We start from the raw sequence: 12,073 nt of genomic DNA on the forward strand, positions 1-12,073 counted from the left end.
ATCCCAACGAGCATTACCTCTGCAATACTCTCACAAATACATTGGGACACAGGACATTTACAGCAACAGGTGTGTAAAAACGGCCCTGGAGGATCATCCAGGACTCCAGCCACCCCAACCATAAACTGTTTCAGCTGCTACTGTCTGGCAAACGGTACCGCAGCATTAAGCTGACAGGCTCAGGGACAGCTTCTTTCACCAGCCCATCAGATTTATCAATACACATTGATCTGATTGACTATCCAACTGTACATTGATCTGAACGTACATAGACGTACACAAAACGACTATGTATACAATCTTCGTGATGAGCAATATCCTCCTACATTTCCCTTCCTTATTGCTTGTACATTGCAACAGAGACACAACATAAAGATTTCAATTCCCTTGGATGTATAAAATAAATACAATACAATACACAGCATATACACATTCGAAAGAGGAAATCATTTACCTGCAGGACAACATTATTAAGCTGCTTTGATCGTTTATCTTCAAACTTTTCATGCAGACTGACTCAGTACAACACAATACTTTCAGTCCAGTTTGGATCACGATATTGATATACACATGGATACACTGTGAACATAACTCTATGTTTAAAGATGTATTCTAGCCTTTTTTTATAAAATAAAGGACCGTGAGATATACACTCAGTGACCAGTTTTTTTGGTAAACCTGTACATCTGCAAATATCTAATCAGCCAATCATGTGGCAGCTACTCAATGCATAAAAGCATGCAGACCTGGTCAAGAGACTCTGTTGTGTTCAGATCAAATGTTGGAATGGTGAAGAAAGGTGATCTAGGTGACTTTGACTGCGGAATGATTGTTGGTGTCAGACAGGCTGATCTGAATATCTCAGAAACTGCTGATCTCCTGCGACTGTCATGCACAACAGTCTCTGGAGTTTACAGAGAATGGTGTGAGAAGCAAAAAGCATCCAGTGAGCAGCAGTTCTGTGGGTGAAATGAGAGATGAATTAATGAGAAAGATCAGAGAAGATTGGCCAGATTGGTTCAAGCTGACAGGAAAGAGGCAGTAACTCAAATAAAGACACATTAGAACAGTTGTGTGCATAACAGCATCTCTGAATGCACAGTTCGTCAAACAGTTCAGAAACTGTTATGGCTGTACAGTCTTCAGTTGATGTTGACAACTTCAATCACCACTACTTTGAATTGATTCTACGGCCCACCGGCTTGCTTTCAAGGACTCTTTACAATTCTTCACCTCAGCATTATCTTTTTATTTGCACATTTTGTATTATTTTCCACATTAATTGTTTGTCAGTCTTTGACTGCTTGTGCGTAGTCTTTTGTAAAATTTTATTGTAGTTTGTTTCACCCTGCAAAAAAAGGACCTTAAGGTGGAATGGATGTAGATAGATTCTTCAGAAGCAAGGAAGTGGCAGATAGTCAGGAATGCAGAGATGAGGTTGCAATCAGATTAACCATGACCTTCTTGAATAGCAGAGCAATCTCATGGCCTAATCTTCCAGTCAATAGCATTACGTTGGCTATACGAGCAGCGCTCTACTCCATGTGGCTGGAAATATCTTGACTGGCAAGGATTGGATTCCATGGGGCAACCTTGAGTATGAGAATGGTCTTTTGTTTTTTTTATATTCTTTGTATTTTTTTTATTACAAACAAACAAAAGAACAAACAAAAACAGCACATCCACAAAAACCACGATCTTAACAAAATCAAATTAAATATTGGGCAGCAAGAGGGAGAAAAATATGAAGGCAAAAGTAAACATACACAGCAGAGGTGCACCACACCAAAAAACCTCAGTCCTCACCCCGTAAGGAAGTCCAATACAGTGCCCCATATCCTTTCAAAGATGTCCCCTCTGTCCTCATTACATAGTCTCAGTCTCTCCAAATGTAAAGTATTTGCCAGTTCTCTCAGCCACAGATCGTATGTAGGCACAGCGTCCATTTTCCACATTTGCAGGATTAACTTCTTAGCAATCACCATCCCAAACAATACAGCCATTTTTTCATACATATTGGCTGAAGATAGGGAGCTTGTTGCTCCAAGGATGGCTATGAGTGGGTGTGGTTCCCACTGCTTCCCAAAGCCCTCAGAGAAACAGTAAAAAATACTTTTCAGTATTCATAAAGCTTACAACATGACCAGAATGAATGTGACAAGTTACAGTTCACAGATTTACGTCTGTTACAAACTGGTGAAACATCAGAGTTGAAATTGTGCAACTTTTCTTTGGAATAATGGAGGCTATGTATTGTTTTAAACTGTATGCCTGTGCCTGATGTTGTATACTCTTTAAACACTCATCCCAGACCTCTTCTGTCAGTTCTATACTCAATTCATCCACCCATGCCTGTTTAAGACCTGCAGTATTCACCCGAGCTCCATTATGTAGGATTTGATAAAAATAGGATACCGTACTACGATTAACAGGATCAAATTTATTTAATGCCTCCAGGGACTCATGTTTGTCTAAAACTTCGAAGTTAGGTATATATTTCCTAACATAATCTCAAATTTGTAAATATCTAAAAAACCCTAGATGCGAGGATATTGTAAACTGCTTGTAACTGTGCAAATGAGGCAAAGCTTCCATTAATCTATAGGTCACCTACACTACAGATGCCTCTCTGTTTCCAGGTGGAAAAAACAGTATCATTCAGGCCAGGCAAAAAGGAATGATTGTCACAAATCAGAGTGTCAATATGAGTTTTTGGGGCCTTAATGCACTGTATAGTAGAATCTGCTTCCAAATTCTTATAGTGCTGCCAACCACAAAGCTGTTACTAAAACATGACTTATTATCTGCAGTGGGGCTATTAAAGAAAGCTGGTAAGGAAGTCTTCTTACAAAGCATTCGCTCTATGAGTAACACCTATAAAAGTTGTTGGTGAACGCAGCAATACTAGCTCTTCTTTCAGTTAGTCCTGACGAAGGGTCTCTGCCCGAAACATCGACTGTACCTCTTCCTAGAGATGCTGCCTGGTCTGCTACGTTCACCAGCAACTTTTATGTGTGTTGCTTGAAATTCCAGCATCTGCAGATTTCCTCGTGTTTGCTCTATGAGTAACCATGCTGGGCACGAGTCTGAGGTAGAGGGTGGGCCTTTTTTCCACCATGCGAGAATGGATAGGTGGGCAGCCCAGTAATACATTTTAACGTTTGGTGGGGCAAAACCACCGGCTTCCTTGGGCTTTGACAAGTGTTTTTTAGTAATTCTAATGGCTTTATAATTCCAAATGAAGGGTATGATAATTGAATCCAATTGCTTAAAATACGACAGAGGAATAAAACATGGAATTGACTGGGAAAGATGAAGAAATTGTGGCAGTACTATCATCTTGATTGCATTAACCCTCCCCACCAAAGAAAGTGGAAGGGTTTTCCAAAAGTCAATATTGCGTTTAACCTGCTCAACTTTGTTTCGCCAATTCACTTGCAAAAGGTCATCTGGGTTTTTTGTAATAGTCACACCAAGATAGGAAAAATTATAAGTTACTTTAACTTATGATAAGTTAGGGAATGGACTGTAAATATGCTGTATTAACCACTGCAGTGACTGGCATTAGTTCACTCTTAGCCCAATTAATAGAGAAACCTGAGAAACTACCAAACTTATTAATTAGAGTCAGAAGGGGGGGTATTGATGTTTGTGGGCTGGAGATATAAAAAAGGACATCGTCAGCGTATAATGAAAGGTGATGTTTATGTCCATACATATCAATGGGAGATATCAAAGGGTCCTGTCTGATGCTGACAGCCAGTGGCTCAATGATAACTGCAAACAAAAACAGAGAAGGGGGCAGCCTTGACAAGTCCCACGATGAATTGCAACAGGGGAGAAAATATTCTGATTAGTGATAATAGAAGCAGATGGGTGTGAATAAATTATCTCAATCCATTTAATGAAAAATGGTCCAAATCCAAATTTCTTAAGTGCAAACATCATATATGGCCATTCCACTTGGTCAAATGCACGTTATGCATCTAATGAAATAACTACAGCCTCTTCTGCATGTTTTGTATATAAAATATTGAAAAGACGACGCAAATTAAAATACATATGTCTACCTGGCATAAAGCCAGTTTGATCTGGATGAATAATAGAACAAATGCATTCTTTTAATCTATTGGCCAGGACTTTCCCAAGAATTTTGGTTTCAATGGGCAGCAGCGAAATGGGGCGATATGATGAAACCACCTCGGCATCATGGCCTGGTTTTGGAATCAGAGAAACATTGGCTTTCCATAAAGTGGGTGGCAATCTGGAAGCTATCCTAGAGTGATTCGACATTTGTAAGAGCAGAGGTGACAATTTTGGACCAAATACTTTGAAAAATTCCATGCTAAAACCATCCAGACCCACTGCCTTATTATTGGGGAGGGAAGAGATGACCTTCTAGATCTCATCTAGGCTTATATCAGCATCAAGTATATTTACTGAATCTGTGAACAGCGTGGGCAGATTCAAATTATCAAAAAATGCTTCCGTAGCTTCAACGTCTCGACTGCCTTGTGATTGGTAAACATTAGCGTAGAACTCTGCAAAGCACTTATTAATTTTTTCCGGGTCCGTCAATAAAAAGCCATATTTCGCCTCTATACGATGTATGGCCCTGGAGGCCTGCATCTGTCTTAACTGACGGGCTAATAACTTATGGGGCCTTTCACCAAGCTCAAAATACCTCTGTCTGACATGTGTCAGTAGTTTTGAAACACTCTTAGACATTATAGAATTATACTAATACCGTAAGGCAGTAATCTTAAGTAATTCTGCTTCCTGGTTTATTTGTAAGGAGCTTCCAGATTTGCCAACTGATCATCTATTTCAATTAACCTTTTCTTGAATCTTCTTTTTTCTGCTGTCTCATATGCTATTATGCAACCTCTAATAACTGCCTTCATGGCCTCCCAAAGAGTGGAATCATCAACACCGCCCACATCACTGGTGCTTAAGTAATAGATCTATCGTACCTGAAAAATAAGAGCAACAATCCCACACATTCATGTCAATGTCACTGACAATTTTTAGACTCATAGAGTCATAGAACAGTACACCATAGAAACAAGCCCTTCAGCCCATCTAGCCTGTGTTGAACCATTTAAACTGCCTACTCCCATCGACTGCACCAGGACCATAGCCCTCCGTACTGTTCCTGTCCAAACTTCTCTTGAGTATTGAAAGTGAGCTGGCATGCATCACTTGCTCTGGCAGCTTGTTCCGCACTCTCACGGCCCTCTGAGTGAAGAAGTTTCCCCTCATGTCCCTCTTAAACTTTTCACCTTTCACCCTTAACCCATGACCTCTGGTTGTAGTCCCACCCAACCTCTGTGGAAAAAACCTGCTCGCATTTAACCTATCTATACCCCTCTTAGTTTTGTATATAATATTTTTTGGTAGTTAATTCAGAATCAGAGTTAGAATCAGGTTTATTATCATTGATATATGTCATGAAATTCTGGATGAATTCACATGCAGTAACTTCACATCCTTGCAAAGTAGGTCACGAATATTGTTCATTTGTTTACATCTTGATTTGGGGTGTGACTATGCAATCTTCACACTTCAGCATTATTTTCTCTGATTTAAGCATGTCCTTTACCAACAAAGACACCCTTTTATTCTAACCTAGTGAGTTCCTTCTCAACTTGACTCTTTAGGACTAGACTAGGATAGCTAAAGACCGGCTTTCCAATTGGTCATGTGCGACGCTGCACATTGTATCCCGTTCTGTCCAAACATATTGCTAGGCATTGCCAACCATGTGTCAAAGTGTGACTCTGAAACACAAATGTTGAAATCCAACCTGCCTGAGATGCCTCAGCCTGTCCTTCCCCATTAAGGTCGCTCGGTTTTCATAGATTGCACCAAAGAGAGATGACTCTCCCCATTACCTATGTTTCACTGTGTGTTCCATTACTCTTGATGCCTGCTGAACCTCAACAGAATAAGCTTTCAGTCTGATTATTCTTTCTGACAATCTCATCTGGCTGAATTTGTTAGATTAAGTTTTTGATTCATTCCAGAGCAATCTGCAGTGGTATCAATAAAGTTGTCAATGAACTGGTTGTTAATTTGCACCTTTCCCCAAAAATCTGTCCACTGCAGTTACAGACTTTGGCATAGATATTGTACAGACGCAGGTCTTAATTATCTGAAGCTTCCAATCAAAGATGTCCATCTTTCTCCTGTCATATTAAATTGGCACTGGATTGTTTCTGTTGGTTGACTAATCCTTGGATCTGTAAAATGTTGAAAAGTGACCTCCAGAAATTGAAGCACTTAGCTGTTCTAAATTGAGAAAACTGTGCTGCATAATGATCATTGCAGTAATAGAGAATGAACTGTCTGGTACAGATAGGTTTTGAAACTTTCCTACAGTTCATTACCTGTGGACTGCAACTATACCAGTCACTTAGCATGCACTAAATTCTTCTACACTCTTGTACGCCTTTTCCATCGACACAGAATTTTACACACAAATTCGAACGGCAGGTTTTTTCATACCAACCAGTTTTGACTGAATTTGTTCACCTTCCAGTCTATACAATTTATCACAGTTTCTTGGGAAACTGGAAGGTCTGAAGTTGGATAAGTCAGCTGGGCTTGATGGTATACACCTGGGCATTCTGAGAGAGGTGGGTGAAGAGACTGTGGAGGCATTGGTAATGATCCTTCAAGAATCACTAGATTGCAGAATGGCTCCAGAAGTCTGGAAAATTGCAAATGTCACTCCACTCTTCTAGAAGGGAGAGAGGCAAAAGAAAGGAAAATATAGGTCAGTTAGTCTGACTTTAGTGATTGAGAAGATGTCGGAGTCGATTATTAAGGATGAGGTCTTAGGGTAGTTGGAGGCATATGATAAAATAGGCCATAGTCAGCATGGTTTCCTCAAAGGAAAATCTTGCCTGACAAATCCGTTAGAATTCTTTGACAAAGGACAGGACAGACAAAGGAGAATCAGGTGATGTTATATACTTGGATTTTCAGAAGTCCTTTCATTAGGTGCCACACATGAGGCTGCTTAACTAGCTACGATTACATAGAATGTAAACAACAGGAATTCTGCAGATGCTGGAAATTTAAGCAACACACATCAAAGTTGCTGGTGAACGCAGCAGGCCAGGCAGCATCTGTAGGAAGAGGTGCAGTCGATGTTTCAGGCCGAGACCCTTCGTCAGGACTAACTGAAGGAAGAGTGAGTAAGGGATTTGAAAGTTGGAGGGGGAGGGGGAGATGCAAAATGATAGGAGAAGACAGGAGGGGGAGGGATAGAGCCGAGAGCTGGACAGGTGATAGGCAAAAGGGGATACGAGAGGATCATGGGACAGGAGGTCAGGGAAGAAAGACAAGGCGGGGGGGGGGAGACCCAGAGGATGGGCAAGAGGTATATTCAGAGGGACAGAGGGAGAAAAAGGAGAGTGAAAGAAAGAATGTGTGCATAAAAATAAGTAACAGATGGAGTATGACTATATCCCACCACCCCACTAGGCATCTGCTCTCACTCCATCCTCCCACCAACCCACTAGGCATCTGCTCTCACTCCATCCTCCCACCACCCCACTAGGCATCTGCTCTCACTCCACCCTCCCACCACCCCACTAGGAATAGGGTTCTCCTGGTCCTCACCTACCACCCCACCAGCCTCCGGGTCCAACATATTATCCTCCGTAACTTCCGCCACTTCCAACGGGATCCCACCACTAAGCACATCTTTCCCTCCCCCCCTCTCTCTGCATTCCGCAGGGATCGCTCCCTACACAACTCCCTTGTCCATTCGTCCCCACCATCCCTCCCCACTGATCTCCCTCCTGGCACTTATCCGTGTAAGCGGAACAAGTGCTACACATGCCCTTACACTTCCTCCCTTACCACCATTCAGGGCCCCAAACAGTCCTTCCAGGTGAGGCAACACTTCACCTGTGAGTCGACTGGGGTGATATACTGCGTCTGGTGCTCTCGATGTGGCCTTCTATATATTGGCGAGACCCGACGCAGACTGGGAGACCGCTTTGCTGAACATCTACGCTCTGTCCGCCAGAGAAAGCAAGATCTCCCAGTGGCCACACATTTTAATTCCACATCCCATTCCCATTCTGACATGTCTATCCACGGCCTCCTCTACTGTAAAGATGAAGCCACACTCAGGTTGGAGGAACAACACCTTATATTCCGTCTGGGTAGCCTCCAACCTGATGGCATGAACATCGACTTCTCTAACTTCCGCTAAGGCCCCACCTCCCCCTCGTACCCCATCTGTTACTTATTTTTATGCACACATTCTTTCTCTCACTCTCCTTTTTCTCCCTCTGTCCCTCTGAATATACCTCTTGCCCATCCTCTTGGTCTCCCCCCCCCCCTGTCTTTCTTCCCGGACCTCCTGTCCCATGATCCTCTCGTATCCCCTTTTGCCTATCACCTGTCCAGCTCTTGGCTCCATCCCTCCCCCTCCTGTCTTCTCCTATCATTTTGGATCTCCCCCTCCCCCTCTAACTTTCAAATCCCTTACTCACTCTTCCTTCAGTTAGTCCTGACGAAGGGTCTCGGCCTGAAACGTCGACTGTACCACTTCCTAGAGATGCTGCGTTCACCAGCAACTTTGATGTGTGTTGCTTGATTACATAGAATGTAATCTTTTTGCATTATGTGTCAATGATTTAGATGATGGAATTAATGGCTTTTCTGCAAAATTTGCAGATGACATGAAGACATATGGAGGAGCAGGTAGTTTTGAGGAAGTAGAGGGGCTACAGAAGGACTCAGACAGATGAGGAGACTGGACAGAGATGGCAGTTGGAACACAGTGTCAGGAAGTGTATGGTCATGCACGTTGCTAGAAGAAATGAAGGGGTTGACTATTTTCTAAATGGAGAGAAAATACAAAAGACTGAGGTGCAAAGGGTCTTGGGAGTCCTTGTACAGGATTCCCTAAAGGTTAATTTGCAGGGTGAGGAAAGCGAATGCATTCATTTCAAGAGGACTAGAATAAAAAATGCAAGGATGCAATGTTGAGACTTTCTCAAGAATTGGTGAGGTCTCACTTGGAGTACTGTGAGTAGGTTTGTGCCGCTAATCTTAGAAGGGATGTGCTGAAACTGGACAGAGTTCAAAGGAGGTTCACAAAAATGAATGGCTTGTCATACGGATAGCCTTTGATGGTTCTAGTCCTGTATTTTCTAGAATTCAGAAGAATGAGGGGTGACCTCATTGAAACCTATAGAATGGTGAAAGGCCTTGATAGAGTGGGTGTGGAGAGGATGTTTCCTATGGAGGGAGAGTCTAAGACCAGAGGACACAGCCTCAGAATAGAAGGGTGTCCTTTCAGAACAGAGATGAGGAGGAATTTCTTTATCCAGAGAGTGGTGAATCTGTGGTATTCATTGCCAGAAGCAGCTGTGGAGGCCAAAATTTTTATGTATATTTAAGGCAGAGGTTGATAGATTCTTGATTGGTCGGGGCGTGAAGGAATATGTGGAGAAGGCAGGAGAATGGCGCTGAGAGGAAAAATGGAGTAGCCATGATGAAATGGCGGAGCAGACTCGAGGGGCCAAATGGCGTAATTCTGCTCCTATACCTTTTGGTCTTATAATGCGTAATAAAACATTGCACCAGAATCTCAAGGCAAATTTATATTCTTTAATGGAAAAAAGAATGTCCTCACTAATTGTCTCACCCTTTTCTTGCTCCTGGTCCAACGTTCATCCATTTCAGATATCTATAATGTCCTCAGGCTAAATTATTCTTCAAGTTTGTGCATAGCTTCTTTAATTGTGCCAATATCTTTAGCTATTTGAAAAAGCTAAGATGTCCTGATCCTATTTAAAATCATATGGCCAGTTTATTGAATTGTCAACAGTGTGTCTTGCTTTGCCAGGCAGTATTATTGGCATATCTGGAAGCCGTAGAAAAAAAACTTTCATGCCCGTAGTCACAGGGAAACACTGCAAGAAATCATTTTTGTATGCTACAAACATTATCTATAATTTGCCAAGTGAGTGTCATCACACCCCTTCACCAAAATCAAAGTAAAAAATATCATTCTCATTGCCAATTTGTCTTCAGTCCCTCGGGTTCAAAGATAACTTCTCCTTGCTGCATTTTTGTGGATTCTCAGGTGATTGATGAGGCCAATGTGGGAAGAAAGTAGCATTCAGAATTCTCAATCTCAGCATTGTTTATGAGTACCCTAACATTGCAAGATCCAAACGTCATACTGTGGTGTGGCAATTGCAGTTTCTTTTAACATGGGATGGCCTTGGCAGGCCAGCCATGGCATTGGCTTCATATAGTATACGCAAGTCTGTGTTTTCATTCCTGGTGTGATTTGCATACTTGGAACCTGCTAAAGTTACCAAGCAAATGGAAGTGTAAAAGAAACAAACAGGGTAGGGATCCAGTTCACTGAATACTTGGTCCAGGCTGTTTACCCACTTGTGAGTTCACCAATGTGTGATCACACTAATACCTCACAGCCTGCTGATTGCTGATCATTCAGTTTGCTTTGCTAGTGGATTGAAGATATCACTCTGGAGCTATGGAGTTGTGCTGTACAGAAATAGACCATTCAGCCCGACTCTTCCTGGCTGACCATGAAGCCTGACCTAACCTGCTTTATTAGCTGATATCAAGTATTTTTATTGATGGAGAGGATTGATAAGTGTATCATTATTGAAAGTATTTGTAATGATTTATTTTCTGTATTTAAGGTAATTTTTGTTTTCAAACTTCACGGGCAATAAAGGACTTAAGATACAAATTGCCCAGTTTTCTACTTTTGTTTTCAAATACATGTATGTTATATATATATATACACATATATACATACATACACACACACACACACACATATATATATATAGGCATCCGTTAGTCTCGTGAGACCATGGATTCCAGGGTGCAGGCCTGGGCGAGGTTGTATGCAAGATCGGTTGCCCATGCTGCAAGTCTCCCCTCTTCACGCCACCGATGTTGTCCAAGGGAAGGGCACTAGAGCCGATACAGTTTGGCACTGGTTGGCCACACATGTATATTAGGATAATCATGAACATGAGAAAGTCTGTAGATGCTGGAAATCCAAAGCAACATACACTAAATGCTGGAGGAACTCAGGTCTGTGATTCCCCTGTCCATTCATCTCTCCCCACTAATCTCCCTCCCAGCACCTATTACTGCAAGCGGTCAAAGTGCTGCACCTACCCATTCACCTCTGTTCAAGGCCCCAGACAATCCTTCTAGGTGAGACGCTTCACTCGTGAATCTCCTGGGGTTGTCTATTGTGTTCGGTTCTCCAGATGTGGCCTCCTCTACATTGATGAGACCCGTCGTAAATTGAGTGATCACTACGTCGAGCACCTCTGCTCCATCCATCAAAAGCAGAACTGCTCTGTGGCCAAACATTTTAATTCCAGTTCCTATTTAAACATGCTGATCCATGGCTTTCTCTTGTGCCAAGATTGTGCCTCAGGGTGGAGGTGCAACACCTTATATTCCGTCTGGGTAGTCTCCAACTTGATGGCACAAATATCAATTTCTCCTTCCAGTTAAAAAAAATCCCCCTCTCCCCTTTTCTTCTATTCTGCACTTGGCCTCTTAACTCTTCTTACCTGCTTATCACCTCCCCCTGTGTTGCCTCCTCCTTCCCTTTCTCCTATGGTCCACTCTCCACTCCTATCGGATTCTTTTCTCTCCAGCCCTCTTATCTTTCCTACCCACCTGGCTTCACATATCATCTTCTAACTATCCTCCTTCCCCTCCACCCATTTTTAACATTCTGGCTCCTTCCACCTTCCTTTCCAGTCCCGAAGAAGAATCTTGGGCTGAAAGGTTGACTGTTTATTCATTTCCATAGATGCTGCCTGACCTGCGAAGGCTCTTCAGCATTTTACATGTGTTGCTTTGGATTTCCAGCACCTGCAGAATTTCTTCTGTTTAATTTTTTCCTTTTTCTTTCATGCTACAGATCCCTCCCAATGAACATCCATATGGGCAAGGTTCTAAAGTGACCTCTAGCTGAGCATTTCTTGAGAACTCTGTTACCATCCTACTCTGTACAAACAAAGCTTACTCCCTTCTG

Source organism: Mobula hypostoma, chromosome 16 (genome assembly GCF_963921235.1).
Source record: "Mobula hypostoma chromosome 16, sMobHyp1.1, whole genome shotgun sequence".
Taxonomy (NCBI): domain Eukaryota; kingdom Metazoa; phylum Chordata; class Chondrichthyes; order Myliobatiformes; family Myliobatidae; genus Mobula; species Mobula hypostoma.